Source organism: Atractosteus spatula, chromosome 3 (genome assembly GCF_055471065.1).
Source record: "Atractosteus spatula isolate fAtrSpa1 chromosome 3, fAtrSpa1.hap1, whole genome shotgun sequence".
Taxonomy (NCBI): Eukaryota; Metazoa; Chordata; class Actinopteri; order Semionotiformes; family Lepisosteidae; genus Atractosteus; species Atractosteus spatula.
The window spans coordinates 33,259,143-33,268,718 of record NC_142708.1 but is presented as its reverse complement, the minus strand read 5'-3'; positions in this window follow the sequence as shown (position 1 = coordinate 33,268,718).

Here is a 9,576-nt window from a genome sequence, read left to right as displayed (position 1 = left end):
AAAATATATTGGTCAGATTGAGTCCTTTACATGATCTATTTCCACTGACAGTGTGATAGGATATAAAAAATCTTATTTCACATATCAGCTGTGTTTGACCTGGATTGCTGAAGTGCTTTCTAATTTTATTGATTGCATTTGCAATTAACCTTGTAATGCAAAGGTAGCTACTGTACTTTAATTTTCACAGAAATAAACAATTTACATCTATAATGTCATCTACTACCTCACTGAAAAGGAAAACAGTACAAGTCGCTGAAAAGTAATCATGTTACAGTACTGTGTAACATGCAAAGCCTTCTTAATATGAACATCCAAATATTGCCTTGAACAAAATGCTCTGTGATATGCTCATCATAAAGAATACCAATAAAGAATAAACGAGAGAAATGGGATACTGACAAGTGCAGTTCAATAGATGGTACTTTGTGACTATTCCAGTTTGAATATCCTTTTGGTTGTTTGTTTGGCAAAGGTCTTTGAAAATAAGCTTTCTCAGTCATTATGATGAAAAGATCTTATGCCTTAGTGCTTTTCTGAACAGTATCAGTCAGTCCTAACAAAAAGATAACGTATGACTGTGAGTGAAACATATTATCAACAGGTGTTAGATATAAACTTCCCAAACTCTTGAGACTTCAGTATAAATTTAGAAATGCAGATCCCACAAAAAATCATTAAAAAGTTGTCAGAATTCCCAGAAGTGAAGTGTAATTGCTAGTCATTGATAGAATATCCAGGGAAACACTAAACTCAACTGTGAATTCATATGAATTCTGATAATATCACAAGAACAGCTCATTGGATATCCCAGGCACCTTCATGGACTTCCTAAAGACATACAGTACTTGTAACAAAATGTGTTCATTAGTTGATCATTATGAAAAACAAATTCATATCAGTGAGTAGCTGCTTATTCCTAATTGCTAACAAATGGGAGAACATCCCAAAGTTTATACTCCACAGGATTAAAAATTGCTCTGATTTAGATTACAGGCTGTGGATACTGATTGTATAGAATGATATTTTCTTTGATAGTGATTTATAAAGACAGTAACAGACAAAAAGAAGAACAAAGAACATTTGCACAGTGCCCTTCTGCGTTCAACTCCTCTGAATTATTATTGCCATTAGTATGCATGAAACAGCACATTTCCTTCATCTTTGTAATCAACACTTTCCACCCAGTTATCATCTGTCTACATTTTATGTAAGCAGCTGAACTCATTTCCTAATGAAAGATAAGGAGTCATGACATTGATCAAATACCATTATGCTCTTTGCCCTTATTATCCTTATCTGTGTTGTCTCTGTATTCCAACTGTTTGAGATGCCAAAGCATAAGAATGTATAGCAGACTAATCTTAAGGACTCATCTTGATTTTGACTTCTTATCTAATGAAGCTGAAACCATCATGTGTCTTCCTCTAATGTACACAGTGAACATTTCCTTTAGAATATTTTAAGTGAATAACCATTGCCATGATAGGTGTTTCAAAACCACGGTATACTTTTTTGAATTCATATTAGTCATTAATAACAGTAATTGGCTTTTTAATGTTTATAATACAGAAAGTGTAGTGAACAGACTTGTACGTGCATATAATGTATAGAAGTCATATTTAGTTTTTAGAGTTTAAGGATTACAAATTATTTGTCAAATCAAAACGGTATTTTACTTAGTGTGGTTTTGAAGAGATTAATAAATTCCTTACAAAAAACAGCAAGGAAGGTTTAAAAATTCACAGAACTAAAAAATGTTTATCCTGGGCTCAGTGAGTATGGTCTAGTATTTATGAGTCCCCTAAAGAGGTCTGAACTGGCCTAATGCTGTGTCAAAATCTCAGAAGTTGACTATTATAATGCAAACATCAAGCCAGACCACAGGTGCAGACAGAGCAACGTACGGTTATTAAGGAATACATATTGTGTACAAAAAGGTTTGGAATCTCCCTAGTCATCTACTACTTGTAGATAATGCAACATTATAGTGCAAAGACAAATGGTTTCGTTCACAATGTAGTCTCTAAAAGTGAAACATGGATTCACCAATTTTACCAGAGAACATAGTGTCACTATTCTTCCCAGTTACCAAAGGTATTTGAAGGTAGTGCTCTGAGCATTACCGATCTAAACAAAGATCTTGTGAGACTGGCACTGTTCAGCTCTATACATCCTTGTTTTTCCCCAACATTATCATGCATCAAGAACTTACACATTGATACCTACTGTAATACAGTCATCTACCATAGTCCTCCCATTTGAATACAACTTCCTTCACTGTACCTAACCTGTAGACAGCAGTCTAGACCCAGTGCTGCTGTTTACTTATTACTGCAGATTAACTTCTATATGAATGTCAACATGTTTCAAATGCAATTCAGTCACCCAGTTAATAAATAAAACTGCAGATATAAATACATTATACATTTCTATACTTCAGGTTTAGGAAATGTAACAGACAAACACCTCAATAAAGCTAAATAAACATTTGTCATCTTCAGAGGTACAAACCACATACTGTACATGTTTCAATGTACACAAAAATATGAAAACTGCTTAACTAGCAAGAACAAACTTAACAAAACCACATTTAAAAAAACAGAAAAAAACCTACCAATGCACTTTTATGAGGAAAACACGTGAGAATACGACCTTTCCCCAAACACGCAGATGCAATCAATTATCACCAAATTAATCAGTAATCAGGTAATTAATCTCCCAATCCAGTCCTGTCAGTTAATACACAATACCCATTACCACTCACTCACACAAAAATACATGTGAATACACCCCTAATTAAAACACTTTAGAACTAATTAATTCTTCACAAACACAAAACGCCCTTTGGTGAACCCTATTAGCAAACAGGGAGATTGCTCTTCTGTGAGTTTCACAGTGAAAAATCAATAAACTGGTCAATCTGGTGAGAATTGCAGTACATTGACATTGCAGGAGTCTGACAAGGAAATCTACAGTAGTTTTGTTCATTCAACCAAATCACAGAACAGCAATGCCTATCTGAAACTACCACACCATTTCAACATTATAAATTGCTCATATCTCTGCAATCGATCAGCCAGCATTCCAGACATGACCATTAAACATCACTTGTTGAATCAATTGAGAGAAGAATGCAACAGGGGACCTCATTTCCAGGATAATTAGATCCACGATTACATCTTATTCAATTGTTAACTGTGGATCTAGCATTTAAGTCATTATTTTAAGGAAAAATCAAATTCTTTAGGAGTAGAAATTACTTTTATTTTAAAGAGTTTTATTCTAAGGTAGGATGGGCTTTTCTTTTCATTTAGAGTTCAGAGTAAGAACTAAAGTGAAAAGTAGAGAATACATTTGAGCCAGAAAGATATAAGTTTTTGATATAGATTAAAGGTAATTCAATTTTTAGTTTAGAAATTCATTTATACTCTATGTAAGATTATTATGCTTATAAAATGCAGAAATGCGTAATATGAGAATAACATTAAATATGACACCTTCCAACAATATCAAATGATATTAGGTTTCTATCTTAACATTAGACCAGTATCACATACTGTACACTGGCAGTACAAATTGCAGTCACAAATGATGGTCAGCAAATAGTTCAGGTTGTGGACTTTTTATCTCAGTAGAAACTAACCCACAAATCATTCATGCACTTCCATTCCAATTGCTAATCCTGTTTGCCAGAATAGTTATTTGTCCACCCATGGTTATTACACAACAATATGGCTATGTGTCATCTGTCTTGCTTTTTCTACTTTGAGCAGAAGATTTCAAATATTGGTTTGGTTTACATGAAAGAAGGAAAAGACGTAGAGCACTTTTTCTCATGGTGTTTTGGTAGCATTTGACAGCAGATTAGGTTTCGATGGTAAATCTCAAACTCTTAAAAAATTTCTTAAAATGTGTTTTTGGTATTATTATGTTTATTTATATTATTTTTTAGAAATAATACCTATCAATAACACTAACCACTCAAATGCCTTATAATGTTTAATGGCAAGAAAGCTTTTAAAAATATTCTTCTTTCTGATATACTGTAGGTAATTTGGGTTAATAACATCAGACAAGCTCTGTAGTAACAAATGATTTAATGAGTGAGCAATGTAAAGGTCAGATTTAGGTTTTACCCACTTGACAGAGTTTGGTCTTAGGAGTCCTAGGTCTTACTAGATGTTATGAGCCAAGGAACTGCTTGAGAGGAAGAGAAATAACAAACACAGATAAAGAACTTCAAAATAATATTAATCATTTTTGGATGTGATTTAAGGAGTCAGTGAGAATATTTTAAAAATGCTAGTTTCCTGCTTTAAGTTTTGTTTTTCTTTCTGAGCCTGAATCAAATTTAAAAGGTTTCTTTTGAGAAAATTCTGCATTGTAAAAAAGAAACTTCTGTTTGTATTATGAGCCTTTTCTGCCCCCAAAATAGAAGAGTTGTGTGCCTTTATTGTAAGCTTCTTGTACTAAAAAAACTTTTCTCTGGATTGCCTTCACCTCGGCATGAGGCCCATTGTTAGTCTGATAGTGAGTACAGCAAGTGTCTGATGTGTGGCAATTTGTTCCCTGCTCACATTGACCACACTAGCTGTTTAAAATGTCTTGAATGAGAAAATGTCCTGGCAGTGCAGGATAGTAGTTTCTCCAAAGTGGTGTACAATCCCTTCATCGCTAAAAACAGTAATGTGGAGAGGCTTCATGCTTTTCAGAATCCTTAATTCATCACAGAAGGCATGGATGTCTCATAGGGAGCACATATACTATACACTCCACATTTCCAGACAGACCCTGGTGTGCGTTGTATATATATTTGAATATATATGTACTGTCTATATTCAAATTTGAATATATATTTGCAGGTGTTGCAACGGATTCTGTTGCAGGGGAAAGTGCCCGTTGTGGATGGTTGCTGTGGGCAGTTAAGGGAGCTGTAGGGAAGAAGGTTGCACAGATTAGGTGGTTGGTGACATGAGATGATGGGGCAGTCAGGAAATCCAGTACCGGTGGAAAGGTACTCAGACTGCTTGGAAAATATGCTTGCCCCCAATATTGACTTGAACAGATGGAGAAGACGTCTGGTCTTAGTATGGATGATGCTGCTCATCTAAATGTTGGGGAGCTGCCCTTTCTGCCAATAATACCAGGGAAGCACATATTGATTCCAAGAAAAACACCAGTATATACTGTACATTAAATCTGGAATATCAATCATAAGGGTGGGATGTGGTCACTTCCTCTGTTCTATCATGTCTCTTGTATACTCAAGAAGGTCACTCCAAAACAGCAAAATACAGCTTTCTAAGGGTGGCTGGAATAGTGCAAAATAGTGTTTCCATAAGCGGGACACATTTAGGAACTCTTTGATCAGGCTTTGGTTTCTGCCCAAACCTCCTGATTCAAACAGGGGTGCTATCTGTCACCTGCATCTGGAAACTTTAAGATTTCAGGTCTAGACACTGAACAGGTGTAGTGTATAGGTAGTACTACCCACTAAAAACACCGTATTTTAAAAAACATTATTTGCATCATGTTTTACAAGTCAGAACCACCTCTTACCTCATCTTCACAGTGTTCAAATGTGTGCAGTCTCTATTATTTTAGTTTGCCGTTGTAGTGATGACAGGGAAGCTGTTAGCATACTCTACCTTGTCACTCAGTAGGTTGTGCTGGAACCTTCCGTTAATCCTGCAGGCCTTGAATCAGCACCCCCCCCCCCCCTTCTTGTTGTCTGAAAGATGTTTCTGTTTGCCGTCACCTCTTTGAAGCTGGCTAAAATGTACAGTAAGTAGTGTTCTTTGAGGACTCTTCCCACCTGACCTTTTCCTCGAACCCATTTCAGCTCAATACAATCTTTTCATCAAGGACTGGTTTCGCCCCTGACCTGCATAAGACTACTCCTTTTGCCATTTTCATTTTTAACATACTGTACATAGAAAACATACAAAAAAGACATAGACAAGCACAATTACAGTACATAGCGAGACATTTTTTATTTGTTCTATTTGTTCTAGGTATGGGAGATCTTGAAGGAAAACTGTGCTGTGTCATGAACCGCATTCCTACCAGCACCTCTCACCGCCAACACCCACTCACTAATGAATCAATTGTCATTCCTCATGCTCTTCCCTATTTATACCCTCTCACTCCACTCAGTCCCTGCTCACTATTGAGAATTACCCTTGGCTTTCTCTGGTGTGCGTTAACTACTCTCGACCTGATTTCTTGCTACCCAACCTTGTTTCCTCCTTCTTCGACTTCGTCTCACCTCTTGTTTGGGATTTGGATACTATTGACCTGACTCTTGTGATACCCGACCTAGCTCTTCTACCTTGACTAGACTTTTGCCTTTTGTCTTTGGGATTTAGACACCAATACTAGCTACTACCTACAGTCTCAGCACCACATAGGGTCCAACCAGGTGCTCCTTACGCTATCCTTGACATGCTGCTGTTTTAAGTAGTGTTAGCAGAGCTATAGGTATTTCCAAACCATTGCCCCAGTACACTGACTAGGGACACTATGCTTTGGGAGGTGCCTTACTTCAAGTGAGATGCTAAACCAAGATCCTCACTACTTCATCATTTAAATGCCATGGTCCTGTTCACAGTTTTAACCGTGTTCATCCCAGTGATCCTGGTTTAAATCCTTCCTAAATGTATCCCTTTAGTTAATCGGTGAAGCAATTTCTCCCTTCTCTATCAGATCTGTTGTGTAGTGGGGCTGCTGGCAAATAAATGGCTGCCGTGCTGCATTTTTATGGTGGATAACTTGGGCTTCTTCCTTGGCCTGTGAAACATTTGGGGCACTTTGGGTTAAAAATCAAATCAAATCAAATCAAAGTTTATTTATCAAATGCACAACAATACAGCATGCAGCAGTAGTTGCTGGCAATGGAATGTCTTTTCTGCGAGCTCACAAAAAATCACAAAAATCACAAAATTAAGGTTACGAAAATAAGGTTACATAATCATAATAATGTAATAGAAATTGAATAAAACTCAATATGAATAGAGCTGCTATGTGTCCATGGTGTATGCAATATATACAAGTAGTGTGGTTATGCTGAATACAATGAAAACTGTATGTCCATGTAGCCATTACAGGGGTGTGCAAAAGGAGCTGCAGGTTGGCTATTTAGCAGTCTCATTGCCTGGAGGTAGAAACTGTTCCGTAATCTGTTGGACTTGGACCGAATGCTTCGGTACCGTTTACTGGACGGTAGGAGGGAAAACAGTTTGTGACTGGAATGACTGGGGTCCTTGAGAATGGACCTGGCCTTCTTAAGACATCTGGCTGAGTAGATATCCTGGATGTTTGGTAGCTCACAGCCGGTAATTAGCTGCTCTGACTTCACCACCCTCTGCAATACTTTGCGATCCCGGGCGGAGCAGTTCCCATACCAGGCAGTGATGCAACCAGTCAGGATGCTCTCAATAGTGCACCCGTAGAAGTTGGCCTGGATATGTGATGGCATGCCAAACGTCTTTAGCCTACGGAGAAAGAATAGGCGCTGCCGTGCTGTTTTGACTACAGTGTTGGTGTGGTGGGTCCAGGTTAAGTCCTCTGAGATGTTAACTCCCAGGAACTTAAAACTGCTGACCCTCTCCACTGCAGTCCTATTGATATAGATGGGTGTGTGATGTCCTCCCTGGCCCACAATCTTCTTCTTAGTCTTACTGATGTTCAGAGAGAGGTTGTTCTGCTGGCACCATGCTGCCAGGGTTTCAACCTCCTCAATGTACGCAGACTCTTCACCATCTGTGATCAGGCCGATGACTGTTGTATCGTCCGCAAACTTGATGATGGAGTTTGAGTTATGCCTGGCGACACAATCATGGGTAGATAAGGAGTAGAGGACAGGGCTAAGCACACAGCCTTGGGGGGCTCCAGTGTTTAGAGTCAGGGTAGAGGATATGTTGGTGCCCACCCTCACCACCTGCGGACGTTCCGTCAAGAAGTCCAGGATCCAATTACAGAGGGAGGTGTTCAGTCCCAGGTCCTGGAGCCTGATGACAAGCTTTGAGGGCACTATGGTATTGAATGCTGAGCTGTAATCAACAAACAGCATTCTCACATATGTTCCTTTCTTATCCAGGTGTGAGAGGGCAGTATGGAGGGAAGTGGCAATAGCATTTTCTGTTGACCTGTTCTGGCGATACGCAAATTGCAGTGGGTCTAGGGTCAGGCCAGGCAGTGAGGAGGTGATGTATGCTTTGACCAACCGCTCGAAGCACTTCATGATAACTGATGTGAGTGCAACAGGGCAGTAGTCATTCAGGCTGCTGACTCTGGGTTTCTTAGGAACAGGGACAATGGTGGTTTTCTTAAAGCAGGAAGGAACTATAGACTGAGCTAGAGAGAGATTGAATATGTCCGAGAAGACATCTGCCAGCTGGTCTGCACATGCCTTCAGAACACGGCCAGGGATAGCATCAGGGCCAGGAGCCTTGCGTGGATTGGTCTTTTTAAAAACTTTACACACATCCGCTCTGGATATGATCAGTGGGTTTTCGTCTTGAATTTCTGGAATCCTCCTAACTGGATCTGCATTACTGACCTCAAACTGAGCATACTGTAGAATGAATTTAGCTCATCAGGAAGAGAGGCGGACTGTTGTGCGATATAGCTGGGTTGCGTTTTGTAGTCTGTAATGGTGCTTATACAACTCCACATGCTCCATGTGTTGCAGCCGTGATAATATGAATCTAATTCTACTCTGTAGTTCTACTCTATTTTGATAGCTTTTCCTGAGGTTGTATCTGGAGTTTTTGTATGTATCCATATCGCCAGAATTGAAAGCAGTTGTCCTAGCGTTAAGTTTGGTGCTTATCTCACCATTTACCCACGGTTTCTGATTTGGATATGTGCGAACAGTAATCCTGGGAACCATGTCTTCAATGCATTTACTGATGTAGCCAGTAACATAATCCATGGCCATAGATCTGCCAGTCAGTGGTAGCAAAACAGTGATTTAGTATAAAATCCGATTCATCTGACCAAAATTGAATGGTTCTTAACGCTGGCCTCTCCTGTTTAAGCTTCTACTTGTAAACGGGAAGTAGCCAAATGGTGGTGTGATCGGATTTGCCGAAAGGAGGTCGGGGGAGTGCTTTGTAACTATCCCGGAAGGGAGTGTAAACATTGTCCAACGTGTTTGTTACGCAGGTCGGGCAGTCGATTTAGATTAGGCATTGTTTTCTTCAAGTTCGCACCGTTGAAATCACTCGCTGTGATGAATGCCCCTCAGGATGTGTATTCTCGTGTCTGTGAAGGTGAGAGTGTAGTTCATCCAGTGCCTTTGTGAAATTGTCTGCGGCAGAATATACACCACTGTGAGAACTACAGTACCAATGTGAACTCCCTCGGGAGATAGAAAGGGCGACATTTTATTGTCAAATGTTCAAGATGTGTAGAGCATGATATTGAAATAATCTCCACATCTGTGCACCAGGAATTGCATACCATAACCATGAAGCATACCCCGCCGCCTTTGCTAAATAGTAAATCACTATAGTAATATAGCTAAATATAGTAAATCACTATACAAATGCTAGAATGTTTGGGTCTTTA